General features: G+C 38.0%; 1 protein-coding gene across 1 annotated transcript in view; it reads left to right on the top strand.

Annotated features, from left to right (window-relative positions):
- Positions 1–1185: 1185 nt before the first annotated feature.
- LOC140144786 (uncharacterized) overlaps positions 1186–14811 on the top strand; it is a 294427-nt gene continuing 280801 nt past the window's right edge. The window contains exon 1 of the mRNA XM_072166591.1: positions 1186–2150. The gene's annotated coding sequence lies outside the window, so the exon portion shown is untranslated. The remainder of the gene's footprint in view (positions 2151–14811) is intronic.

The raw sequence follows: 14811 nt of genomic DNA, 5'->3' as shown, positions 1-14811 counted from the left end.
CAAAAGTGATTATGAACAACCACAATCTAGGCCACAAATGTTACTTTCATCCCTTCCCGAGTATATCCTTCATAAGGTGGTTTGGCACGATTTATTAAAGGAAGCTACCGCCCACCATCTCTTAAGACAAATAGTACAAACAAAGTTAAGGTATCATGGTAAAACAATTGAGATGAGTTCTAGGAAAGTGATGGTTTCCTACATGATGATTGGATGGTTAAGTTGGATGTAAGTGATGTGGGTTAAGAAATGTGTTTTGAGAGTTAGTTAAGTTTTGGAAGTTGAAGAAGAAGGATCTCAAATAAATATCATACTCAAGCAAAAGGAATATTAACTTCGTATTTTCATCATATCTCCCTGAGTTAATTCCCCAGACCAACATCAACAGACCTCATAAAGCCCGGTTATACATTCATAAGAATTAAATTATCAATAACAATCACAATTATGCCCTTTTTACCAACTTATTCTGGGTCTAGAAGGGCATTTATTGCATGTAAACAGTCGTGACCTTGGTTGACCTTAGACCGGAAGAAGTTGATATAGGAGGTTCTACAGTGCATAAATATTAGTCTAAATGTGTATCTGATACATCAAAGTACCTTGTATGCTAGATTATTTGAACAAATAAGGTCATTTGTGGTCCACAAATGCCCAAAACTAATCAAATCAGCACATTTTTACCTATTTTTGTTCATTATTGGACTAATTAATTATTTTTACCTAATTAAATGGCACAATCTTATATTTGTTTGCATGATATAATCAGTACATAACTAAAGAGCATAGATATGTGAAAAGGAAGTTTTGGCATTGTTTTAGCATATTTTGAGCTTTTTATGTGCACCCACCCTAAAAAATGGACAATTGAAAATGAATTAATTTCTACCCAACAAAATGTTTTGAAATTGTTTTGACGGCATCAAATTACAAATAAGTAATCTAGGATAATAAATTCTAATAAAATAACCTAAATTTTTACTTGTATTTAGCTTTTTAATACCTTTATTATCATAGATTCTTATTTTCTTTTATATTTTTATGCATGCGCGTATTGGGGTGGGCTTTGGGGGCGCTAGCCCCTCGGGGGTTAAAGCAGGGGGCAGCCAAAATGAAGGGGCGACGGAAGAAGAAGGGGCGGCAAAAGCAGGGGCAGCAAAAACGAAGGGGGCGGCAAAAAGAATTAGTAAATAAAAAGGGCGGGAAAATTTTATAAAGCATAAAAAAATTTGAAAAAATGGTACTATACATGAAAATGTGCTGCTTTTAGAGCGCTAGCGCCTGAAACTTTTTTTTTGCTCTTCACTTTTTCAAACGACCGAGAAAAAAAGTTGGTCAACCTTTTCGGGCTGTTGAGGAAGGGGCGGCAAAATTGAATTTTCTTCAGCCCCCCGGGGTTGGGGCGGCCACGGTACGCCACTGTTATGTAAACTCATTAAATATTCATGAGCCTAATTTGCATATCGAGAACGAAATACCAATTTTCTTTTTTTCATTTTACTATATGTTCTATATACTTTCCATTGATATAGTACTTGGTATCCTTATACAAAAACATAATCCTCTAATAAATGAATGGAATCAGCAGGTATAAAATCAGTCAAATACCCCCAAACTGCCTGGGAGCTTTAGGGCTAAATAAATACGTGATTTTTTTTGATAAATAAACAAAATCAAAATGACTTTTATAATTAATTGTAATTACAATTAATTGTAATTGTGTGCAGATACAATAAAAGCTAACAAGGCCTTACTGTCTTTGGCATCTCTTAGACACTTTATGGCCATCATATCACGCGATCGTAGATTTAGACATGCAATGCAAAAGAGTCTTATCTCGGCCAGAGTACAATTATTGGTGATACACCACCGAACACCACGGTACGCTATTATTTGGTAATCTATGGACACACACAGGGTACAAGATAATTGATATTGGTGTCGAATACCCGAAAACAAGTTATGTACGTCATTGGATTAATTATTCATGAGGCCGGTCCGGCGGTTGGAAATTAGCGATTACCGTGGAAGGTAATTCCCCATTATTGAAAATGGCAGTCACAGACTGATTCACGCACGGAAAGTGCGTTTATTTTGTTCAATTTATCGTAATAAAGAAAACAGATTTGGAATAAACTCACAACATTAAGGTAAGAAGTTTAAAGGAAAATATACAATGAATATGTTAATACTTAAAAACACCAATATGCTAGTATTATTAGTTTATTACCGGGGTTTATTACTTATACCCGGAAGTAAGAATGCGGTATACATGGTATACGTATAATGTCATGTTAAGCTTACCATGCACATACATCATGCTTTAAATCCTGGGATGTTATTTCCGGCCAGTCAGGAAAGTCAAGCTGGGCAGGATTTATTTTATTTTGTTCAATTTACCGTTATCAAATAAAAAGCATCGCATAACAACATTTATTTTCATTTTAGACTATAGTCTATTTTTTCTTCATTTCAGCTTAATTTAGCAGTTGTCATGGTTGTGTATAAATTCCTATTACTATTAGATACATGGTAATAAAACATGATTTTAAATATTTGTATATTAATTTTCTCTGAGGGTTTGCAGCAAAATTGATATTTTATTTTCCTTGGTATGGGTTTGTGGCTAGTAGTCAGGTAATGATGATGGTGATGATGATGATGATGATGGCGACGACGACGACGATGATGATGATGATAATGATGACGATGATGATGATGATGATGATGACGATGACGATGATGATGATAATAATTAATACACAAACGACAAAGAGGAACAAACATGCCTAGCATGTAATTCTATTTTTAACATGGAAACATTTGACCTCTTATCTTCTCGCAAACTAAGATTATGCATATCTTATCTCTTCAATAAACATTGTAAAAGTCGATTTGGCCTTGGCACGTGGGCCTTGCCGAAAATATGCCACATGCTGTTCGAATTATAAAGACACAGTTTGTTGACCTTATAATGTCTGTGCACTCATAAATTGACCTCTGAGCGTATTGGGTATAAACGCGTCATACTCTATAACATCAGGTTAACTTTCTTGTTGAATGGAGGCCTCGAGGTCACTGAACTGTGTATTTGGAGATGATGTATTTTTTTGCTCATAGCACGCGTGTCAAGCAAAAACATATACATGAGAAGTAAGCAGGTTACCGTGATACCATAGAAACGTGCTCTTTGTTTAAACATTACAAGTAACATGAGTGGCAAACATTAATGTTTCATATTGCTTGCAACCCCCCCCCCCCCAAGCAATGTTGGAGCCAATACTAGACCAATTGTCCGTTCCTGTCTCAGTAAAAAACAACATTGACTGGTGGGTGCGGGAGGGGGGGTGAGAATTTCATACTAAATTAAATCCATCATCACTGCCATCATCGTTACCATCACGACTCTAATAATCATCTGACATCAGTTGTATTATCCATCATCATCATCATCATCATCATCATCATCATCATCAACAACAACAACAACAACAACAACAACAACAACAACAACAACAACAACATCATCATCATCATCATCATCTAAACCATCATCATCACCATCATCATCATCATCATCATCATCATCATCGTCATCATCGTCGTCATCATCATTTACACTATAGCCACACAAATAGAATTAACTGCAAGTCATCAGAAAAACAAAATGGCCATGTGTTTTGAACTGGTACACTGATAGCCTGGAGCCGTGACATTGGCGCGAGATTTTTATACGTTGCCAATTTTAGTTCACATCATGATACCCTATATAGGTAAAATACATATCAAATTAAAGCTATTGATGAGCTCTTTAAAATGGTACCATAGGTTTGCACATACCATGTAAACTTCTAAAGTTAGGACTGTTAAAGTAAAAAAATGACAGGGTGGAGCCGTGGCTCCGACACGGAGGCTCCCACACGTCGGAATTTAGCATGGGATTCTGCTAATTTACCAATAGCTTGTTACCTACCTGAAATGATTTAACTCAGCTAATTTAACTTTCATTTCATCATTGGCATGTGCATTATCAAAGATAACTGTATAATTTAGGCCTATAATCAGTTTATTAAAGTTTAGAGGTTGGAAGTTGATGGAGCCCTGGAGCAGAATTACGACTGTTGCCTTGCAGAAAGGCAAAATGTTCATACCGCAAAATTGGTAAAATCATGTCGTATGTATTCTAGTTGGTGAAATTATTAATTAATACTTTTTATTATTATAAGTGCAATTGAAAAATACTTTTGCTTGTCCCTATATAGTAAGTTAAAAGCAATTAAGTTTTAGAATTGTTTGGGCTGGAGCCTTAAATTAAATGCGAAGAAAAAGAAGGACGAAAGTGCTGAGCAAAATTTGCAATAAAAAATCAAATCTGAACTGAACACTCTGGTAATTATTTTGGCAAAAATCACAACAGAGTGAATGTGACACTGACCTAGGCCTAGTATACCATGTGTAAGATCAATAATGCCACCATCACAGGCTATGTGGAACCCTTTTGTTCCATCATATTTGGAACAGATACTGAAGAATTTGATGATGACAATATGGGCATTTCTGAGGAATTGATAAAGAGACAATGATTCGCTTACAAACTTAATTTGGAAAGACTCTGTTGTAGCACTAAAGCCATCATCAGATAGTAACAGAGAATATTTTCTCTTTCATGTTACATCTGATGGTGTCATCACTCATCAAACTAACTGAAACTATCCATGTTTCAGAATATGGACACACCTAATTTCCCGGTGCAAAAGTTATTGAAGCCTATTGGCTCTATACTAAAACCACCAGAGAAGATTGCTTTTATATAAGAAACTTATGAAGGAAACCATAGTGCCCAAGGAAAGTGTTCTTTATGTAGGTGTGGATTTACAAGACAGAGGAAATTCACCAGAGTTGTACCTTCTGAAGTCTGGAGATGAATGCGAGATCATGTGTTCCGTTTCCGTATAACATACCGGTACTAGATTCTCTCTTTAAACTGCCCCATTATTACAAAAGATTGTTAAATTTTCTTTTATCAATCAGTTAGAAAACATTGTACATGTGTTTTTGTGCAAAATTGTGTCTTGTAACATAAATTGTAATTATTTGTACATGCATTATCAATATCATTAAGAGTTTGAAAAAAATTTGTACATTTTTATGCGTTCCGACAAAATGTTCGCGCCATGGAAAATCTATAGCAGGTAGCACAGTAAAAGTACACATTTTCTGAAAGCTCTAGCTCTATAGAGCTCAAATATAATGTTTTTTTAGATGTGGGGTATAAGATCAACAAAAAAAAATCACACAAAATTCAGAAAAATTTTCACGAAAAATCTCACTTTCTTCTTGCAATATCTCCCTAACCATTAGCCCCCCATAAAAAACAATGTCATTTTGGATTCCTTGTGAAATTTCCTTGCAGAATATGTATACTTTTCCTGTAGTAGCATACACAACCACTGAAATAATTAGTTTCAAATGAAAATTGGCGATTTCTCGGAACAGAAAAAGTGAACTTTTCATGTCACGTGAAAATCTACCAGTTCAAAACGCGTGGCCAAATAGTTTAAACAAATTATTGTTTTATTACTGTGCGCACAGTTTGCAACAACAACATGCTCAAATGAAAAATAAAATAGACTTTCAAAAGTCTAAAATGAAAATAAATGTTGTTGCATATTAATGTTTCGTATGTTGGGGGTCATTTGTTTTGGTATAAAATTTTGAAAAGTAAAAACCTTTTTCCAGATTTTACAAATTTGCTGAAATTAGAGAATAACTTCAGAATAAGAATATGAAAGTTTCTGCATTATTTTTTCTGCATGAATTATAAATGGGTTAATATAACATTCTAGAAAACAATGGGGTTATTGGGTAGCTGAACCTTAAAAAAAGGGGTCATCGGGTAGGATTTTTTTTAAAGGGAGTCATTGCACTTCAGCAAAAGGAGGCCTATTGACAGGTACATAGGCCTACCACCACTACGAAAGTTGAGTGCCACCCCCCGGTGAGAATCACATGTTGGGTCTATCAACCCCGAGGGTGTACACTCCCCGTTCTCCCCTACACATGCCATAACGACACTGAAGCCCACCTTTGGTTACAGACCACAGTATTAAGATCGCTTTCAGGGACATCGCTTTCAAGGTCACAAGGTCAACCTTGGCACCGAAGGCGCCGCCTGTTTGAACCAAACGTTGTCAAGGGTTCATGCACCACTAAATCCGCCGGTGAAGCGCCTATAGTCCCAACAAGATTGTGCAAAATTGGTACAATATTAACAATTTTAGTGTTGAAAATCCTGCTTTGCTAGAATTTGTAGATGTGATCTCTTCAAATTTGAAAAGAAAGCGCGAAAATTTGAGTGATGTTTACGATTATGTGCACATGAGGTCAAAACGCTGTAAGCAGTCGGGTGTAAACACGGGAAAATCTGGCCTTTTTATATAGTGCAAATTTTCTCTAAGAGTAGACGGCAATATGGAATCATTTTCAGATATGTTAGGGGCGCACCTTTTGATTTCCAGGGGGCATGGGAGTTGTTTTGAAAAGAAAAAACTTCGCCCACTAGTGAGACAAAAAAAAATTGCCTCACTGATGAGTAAAAAATATTTTTCCCCACCCAACTCTGTATACAGGTATACATTAAAATTTAAAAAAAAAAACTTTGCGCCAAAGGCGGCGAAAAAAAATTTCTGCCTTACCCAAACTCCCACCCCCCCGAGAATCTAGTGGTGCGTCCCTTATGCAGACTGTTCTGATGAAGATGATATCAAATATATATTTCAAAGTTCAAGGTAACTCGACTTATAGCCTAAAACGCGACCCCAATTTAGCACGTTAAGTCTATGGAAAGCTATTTTGTGGTCTGTTCTCTCAAAGTTTAACAGGAAGTGCGCTATTTTGACAAAAATGACGTCAGAAGTATAATACGGGCGCTACTTTAATCGCCATTCTGGACGGATGGGAGTAATGAGTGTTTTGGCGCATTCTGGTGGAATTCAACTCTAGCTACATTTACAGATGTTAATCATAGTGAAAATAGAGATGATAATAGCCAGTAGAGGCAACAATCTTGTAAAAACTTGTGTATTAAATATATTTAATATTATGCGATAAAAATAAATTATAAATATCCGGTATCATGTACCTTTGCTTGACCATGAGAATTTGAAAGTTTCTGCATTATTTGGTTTTTTTTAATTTGCATTATAAATATTTTTTAATTATAAAATTCTAGAAAAAAAAGGGAGGTCATTGATTACCATGAGTTCACAAAGCGCAATGATTTTTTGACGTTCACGATGTGTAAGGAATTTTTTGACGTTACTTCCCGGAAATGAGAATTATGAAATGTGATAGCTGGACCCCGAAAGCGATGTATAATGTATACCTGAAATCCCTCTTGCTACTCCCCACCCACTATTCTTCAAGGGTGCACTCTGGTATATGAGCCCAATAGTAACTAGAAGGCTATATATTTGTACACAAATACGGATATACCCGCATGTTATCGGTGTACCCAAACTTACAGTCCTTATTTGCTAAGGACTTAAAATAAAGAAATTGTGTGTGTAAAAAGTGAAAGTCCAAGTCACAAGCTTTAATTGAAAGTAGGTTGCACTGTCGTAGCACTTAAAATAAAGAAATTGTAAAAAGTCCCCTCCCAGGGGAGTCGTCTCTCTTACTCTCCATAGGTTGGTGTTGTCAGTCTCTCTTACTCACAGTGAGGCTATGCAATATGACTCAGGGGAAACTATTCCAGAGGGAGTATGTCAATTAAATGGAACAGCCATTTCAGAGGGAGTATGAATTAAACGGAACAGCCTTTTTGGGGCCATTTCAGAGGGAGTATGTAAATTAAATGGAACAGCCAATGGGTATGTAATTTAACTGGAACAGCCTTAACCCTTCACGCTGGTATTTCCAATTATGATATAATACGAGCTGTCTGTTTAGTCCTACATGTGTGGGGTGGATGGGTGCGTGGGTGTTAGTAACAATATAATTCTCAGGTGCTATCTGTGTACAAATTCTGAGCCCGGAAGCTGCTTTCTTTGATGAGAAACGGCCCGCCCTTTGTTTTAACATTTTGGGCCCTGGGGCCCATAATATTTGACTTATGAGGCCCATGTACATAATTATGTTGAAGTATAATTTTCTAGTGCTATCAGTAGACTCAAGCTGGCCACTGTAGCTACTTTATTTACTGAGTAACGGCCGGCCCTATGTTTTAGCGTTTGGGGCACTGGGGCCAATATTATGTGATAAACGGGGCTCATATGTACATATAACAATGTAATTCTCAGGTGCAATCTGTGTAAAAACTCTTAGCCCTAAAGCTGCTTTATATGATGAGAAACGGCTGGCCCTTTGTTTTAACATTTGGGGCCCTGGGGTCCATTGTATTTGACTTATGAGGCTCATGTACATATGTTGAAGTATAATTCTCTAGTTCTATCAGTAGACTAAAGCCGGGCATTGTAGCTCCTTTATTTACTGAGTAACGGCCGGCCCTATGTTTTAGGGTTTGGGGCCCTAAGGCCCATATTGTGTGACACATGGGGCTCATATACACATTATAACAATATAATGCTAAAGACCGTTTAGTGTACCAAATCTGAACCCTGTAGCTGCTTTATTTACTGAGTAACGACCGGCCCTATGATTTTGCGTTTGGGGCCCTGGGGCCCATATAATGTGATATATAGGGATCACATATACATATAACAATACAATTTTCAGGTGCAATCTGTGTACAAACTCTGAGCCCTAAAGCTGCTTTATTTGATGAGAAACGGCCGGCCCTTTGATTTTAACAATTGGGGCCCTGGGGCCCATAATATTTGACTTATGAGACTCATGTACATATGTTGAAGTATGATTCTCTAGTTCTATCAGTAGATGTAAGCTGGACACTGTAGCTGCTTTATTTACTGAGTAACGGTCGGCCCTATGTTTTAGCGTTTGCGGCCCTGGGGCCCATATTATGTGACACATGAGGCTCATATATACATATAACAGTAAAATGCTGAAGACCTATTAGTGTACCAAATCTGAACCCTGGAGCTATTTTATTTGCTGAGAAATGGCTGGCCCTTTGTTTTAATATTTGGGCCTCTGGGGCCCCTAGCCTTGAACATCTGGGGCTAAAATGGGCAAAAGGCACATTGACAACTTAGGGTTCATACATGTACCACATATGAACCTTAGTGCCCTTATAGTTTTAGAGCTAGCCTTGTCAATCTGTTGCCCCTTATTTTTTAACATTTGGGGCCCTGGGGCCCATAATATATGACATATGGGGCTCATGTAACCTTGTATATATAGAGTACCCCTGGGGCTGTCAGTGTACCAACTCAGGGCCCTGAGGCTGCGTCATCTGATGAGAAACGGCATGGTTTGTGTTTTTACATTTGGGCCCCTGGGGCCCGTGACCTTTGACCTCTGGGGCCGAGATGGGCAAAAGGCACATCTGCGGGGTAGGGCCCATAAGTGTACCACATATGGGCCCTGGGGCCCTTGTAGTTTTAGCGCTATGCTTGACAGAATGATGTGTTTGATAGGAGGAGAAGGAGGAGATGGAGAAGAAACCACAGAATGGGAATATACCCGTCCATGCTTCGCATGCGGGTATAACTAGATGGCACTGTTGTGTTTGAGCAAACACGTATATCTATGCCTGTGATTCCCATCCTAATCCCCATGACTTGACATGACCTTGACCATTTTCTGCACTCGATAGTGATCACATCCACCAAGTTTGGTGGCAATCCAACAATTTATACTCGGATGACCTTGACATGACCTTGGCCATTTCCGACACCCGATGGTGATCATATCCACCAAGTTTCATGACAATCTAACTAGCTATACTCGGATGACCTTGATATGACATTGACCATTTTTGGCACTCGATTGTGATCACATCCACCAAGTTTGATAATAATCCAAAAATCTATACTCAGATGACCTTGACATGACCTTGACCATTTTTTGCACTCGATGGTGATCTCATTAACTAAGTTTGATGACAATCCAACAATTTTTACTCTGATGACCTTGACATGACCTTGACCATTTTTGGCATTCGATGGTGATTATATCCACCAAGAATGATTGTAATCTAACAATCTTTACTCAAATGACCTTGACATGACCTTGACCATTTTTGGCACTCGATGGTGATCTTATCTACCAAATTTGATAATCCAACAAACTATACTCGGATGACCTTGACATGACATTGACCCTTTTTGGCATTCGATTGTGATCACATCCACCAAATTTGATGATAATCCAACAATATAATACTTACATGACCTTGACATGACCTTGATCCCTAAAAGGCACATCTTTGGGGTGGGGCCATTAAGTGTGCCAAGTATGAACCCTGGGGCCCTTGTAGTTTTGGAAATAGCCCTGTCAATATGAAGCGTGAGAAGGAGAAGAAGGAGAGGGAGATGACTAAAGAGCATAAGGAGAATATCTATGCCCTGCTACACAGGCATAGATAATGGCATTGCCGTTTTTAATTATAACTAACCATGTAATGTTAGTATAGAGGCCCTGCATTCTTTTATCGATTGGCTCCAAAGGATTTGAACCGGTGTCCTTCACCGTAGTTATGGCGGAGTGCAGTCCATAATAATAATAGGCCGTGTGTCCTGAACTCGCCACCCTTAGCGTTACATGACAAATATTATGAATTTTTACACCAACCGGGTTTCTAATTAGATTATCTCGACAATCATCAACCCTAAACAAGCAAGAGTATACATTTTTGGAAAGCTGAAGGCATAAGCAATTCAAATATATACATTTCAAGTTATTATACAGGGTGACCTGCAAGTTAAACAGGGTGGTATAAAAGATATTTTGATAAAAAATGGGTCGCTCAATGCATTGCTTATTACCAACTTTAACCAACTACAACAGTAATTAACTGAAAGTAAACAACATTCATTTGGTTAGAGGATATGGAGAGCCAACTGACTTTGGAAGAAACCAAAATCACAGCTGTTTGGTAATCTCGGAATATAGGGTGTCCCAAAGTATGTTAGATTTTTTTACAATTCAACATATTTTGAACCTAAACATTTTCCCCTAACCCATACAGAAAAAATATGTCCATATTTAGATTCCTCGTCAAATTTCCTTCAGAAAATCTATACTTTGACTATGATAGGATAAGTAATTAAAATTTTACAGTAACTTTTAGATTTTGAAGACATCTGCATTACTTACTACAGTGTTTAATATGAAAACGGGTAGCTTTGTATGGAAAAGTTTGTATTTTCTAGACTAAACCAATCATAAATGATTAAAAACAATTAGTAGAATTGTTTAGCTGTAAGGCCATGAGTCTTTTAGATGCTAAATAGAGTCCAAATCCAATTCACAGCCTTTACAGAAGCAGATTACGCACTAAAAATACCAATCCCATAGAGTTTGTGAAGCACAGTGTCAGTATTAAAAAAGTTCAAGTATTTCTTTTTACAGGGTTGAAAGTGCATTTTATTTAGCAATAAAATGAGACCACAAGCATGACAATAACTTCTTGTTTGACAGAGATATCATCATTTGTTTTGAGTCTACTTTGGTCAAATGTAACGTCGCCACCTATTTTTGGTAGCGAGCTCAAGACACACGACCAATCTTACTATAAATATGCGAATGTTGTATGTATGTATGTATGTGGTTTATGTAAAAGGCTCCGTCAGTTTCGATCCACATGTCGCCAAATTCATACGGGAGATCGAGGAATATACGGGAAATTGCCTCGACCAAATGGTTGAAATCGGTCAAGAATTGGCTGCAAAAACAGTGAAAATATGGGTAAAAACGGGGTATTTGTTATGAAAATCAGTTACCAGCCTGCGCGTCACTGCAGCTGGCAGGCAGCGCGTCGGCGCGCGAGCGTAATGCGCACTACGCCAATGCGCGCGTAAACGGCGCAGAGCCACGCGACTTGCGAGCGAGAGACCAGTGAACATGATAATACAGAAAGAAGGAAAAATAAATAAAAATTAAAGGACAAAAAGGTACATGGACGGGTCACGGGATTATGATAAAGATGAACATGTCCGCATACACGCTCTGAGAGGACGTATACGGGAAAAATATGTGTGTTGTATAAACAAAATGAAGCGGTAGACCTATACTATAAAGAAACATGAAATTAAAATGACAAAAGAGGTACGAGTAATAGGCCAACAGGTTAAATTAACTAAATGAAACAGGAACGAAACAAAGAAGGAAAGAAACTAATCAGGAAATGTAAGGGGAAAAAAAGAAGCTATAATAATGATAACAGAATTAAATAAAAAAACATGGAAACGGGAAATCACAAGCAGCAAATCAAAAATGAAGCTAAAAAGGAAATGTAACAAATAACAGATTTAGAAAAAAAAATGGGAACGGGTTTAAATAAATAAATAACATGGAAACGAAAAATCAAAATGTATCTTTTCGATGATTCTACCTGTCCAGTAATTCTTCCTGTTATAGTGAACGCTCCCATTTACTCATCTAGCGGGGACCCGCGCGAAGCGCGGGTATCCCGCTAGTAATAATAATATGTATTTCTTATATAGCGCAATTACATCAAAAGAACTGAAGGCGCTTTACAAAACATGAAATTAAAAGCACATACATTTGTAAAATATGAGAACAATATTTGAATTTACAATTTTAAAACATACAAATAGTTTGAGGAAACCCCTCGATATAAGCAAGCAAACCAAACTATTAAAAACCAGTTTGAAAAAAAGACAAGCAAGATATTGCACAGCATCTTACTATAAATAGGGGAATGTTGTGGGGGTGCGTGCGTGCGTGCGGGTATGAAAGTTAAAGGCTCCGTCAGTTTCAATCCAAATGTCGCCAAATTCACACGGGAGATTGAGGAATATACCGAGACGGTAATGCGAAAATTTGGTTGAAAACAGTCAAGAATTGGCTACAAAAACAGTGAAAATATGGGTAAAAACGGGGTTTTTGTTATGAAAATAGGTTACCAGCCTACGCGTCACTGCAGCTGGCCGGCAGCGCGTCGGCGCCGCGTGCGTAATGCGCATTACGCAAATGCACGTGTAAACGGCGCAGAGCCACACGACTTGCGAGCAAGAGACCAGTAGACATGATAATACGGAAAGAAGGAAAAATAAAGGACAAAAGGGTACATGGACGGGTCACAGGATACCGGATGAACACGTCCGCAGACACGTTATGAGAGGACGTAATAAATACGGGAAAAAGATGTGTGTTGTATAAACAACATGAAGCGGTACTATAAAGAAAAAGAAAATTAAAATGATGACAAAACGGTACGAGTAATTAGGCTAACGGGTTAAAGTAACTAAATGAAACGGGAACGAACCAAAGAAGGAAAGAAACTAATCAGGAAATGTAAGAAAAAAGAAGCTAAGATAATGAGAACAGAATTAAGTAAAAAACATGGAAACGGGAAATCACAAGCAGCAAATAAAAAAAGATGCTAAAAGGGAAAATGTAAGAAAGAACATTTAACGGGTTAAATAAATAAATAACATGGAAACGGAAAATCACAAGCTAATATAAGCAGAAGAAACTAAAAAAGAAAATGTAAGAAGAGACAGATTTAGATAAATAAAAATGTACCTTTATTGAATGATTCTACCTGTTCAGAAATTCTTCCTGTCAGTGGCGTAACCAGTGGGGTGGCCGGGGGGGCAAGCTGCCCCCCGGGCACAAAAAAACTGGGAAGAAGAGCAAAAAATTGGGAAAGAGGAAAAGGGAGAAGGAGAGAAAAGAGGAAGAGAAAGGGAAAGAAGAAAAAGAGGGAAGAAAAGGGAAAGAAGAAAAGAAAAAAAGAGGAAGAAAAAGGAAGGAGAAGAGAAAGGGGAAGAAAAGGAAAGAAAGAGGAAGAAGATCTATAGGGCCTACTACTTTCTTTGTGAAATTTTTACTCTGAAACACTGACTTTTTAGCTTCTAATATGCCAAATAACAGGAGCTTCAGGGGGCTCCGCCCCTTGACCCCCGCCGGGGCTTTGCCCCTGGACCCCACCCGTTAAACGCTTCGCGGCAAGCCGCTCGCACATAAATACTACAACTTTGGATCAGAAATTGGGAAATTTTTCAATCCTCCCCCCCCCCCCCCCCGGAAGGTCAGGTCTGGTTACGCCCCTGCTTCCTGTTATAGTGGACGCCCCCATTTAATCATCTAGCGGGGACCCGCGCGAAGCGCGGGTATCCCGCTAGTGAGCCTAAAAAGGCAAGATCGAACAAAATGGAATTGACTGTGAAATATTAGACTTCTCCGTAGTCCACTTGCCCATTTTGCATACTCTGGCTATTACATTTAAGCATAAAACTCTGATTTATATTGATTTGTCATTTGTGTGCAACTGATAGATTTTCACATCTGTATCTGATCTTTTCAGTCACCCTACTCCCTCTGTTTGTTAGCTTCCCAAGTAGACTACTGACTTTGCCTTGCGGTTAAGATTTTTAACACGGGGCTCTATCAGTCCAAGAGAACGCCAAATATGGATCAGGAGTATTACATAATAATACCCTGCTATGACAATAGCTGCACTAGGTTAATCGTATAATCTCCTTATGTGGTTAGCATGGCTGGGCCAGGAAATCCACAAGGTCAGCCAATGTATGTACATGTATTCGGTACATGTGCCATATCTTTACAATGGGTGATAAATTTCTGGTTTGTTTTATTTCAAAACGCAACATTCGATATTCTAAAGCTTGGTCCAAATCCAAGAGAAGAACCAACTCTAGTAATTTATGTGGTTTCAAATTATATCAGACGTTGCCTTTT

The sequence above is a fragment of the Amphiura filiformis genome, unplaced genomic scaffold (genome assembly GCF_039555335.1).
Source record: "Amphiura filiformis unplaced genomic scaffold, Afil_fr2py scaffold_81, whole genome shotgun sequence".
NCBI classification, from domain to species: Eukaryota; Metazoa; Echinodermata; class Ophiuroidea; order Amphilepidida; family Amphiuridae; genus Amphiura; species Amphiura filiformis.
The sequence above is the reverse complement of the archived record's forward strand: the minus strand, read 5'-3'. Positions and strand labels throughout refer to the sequence as shown.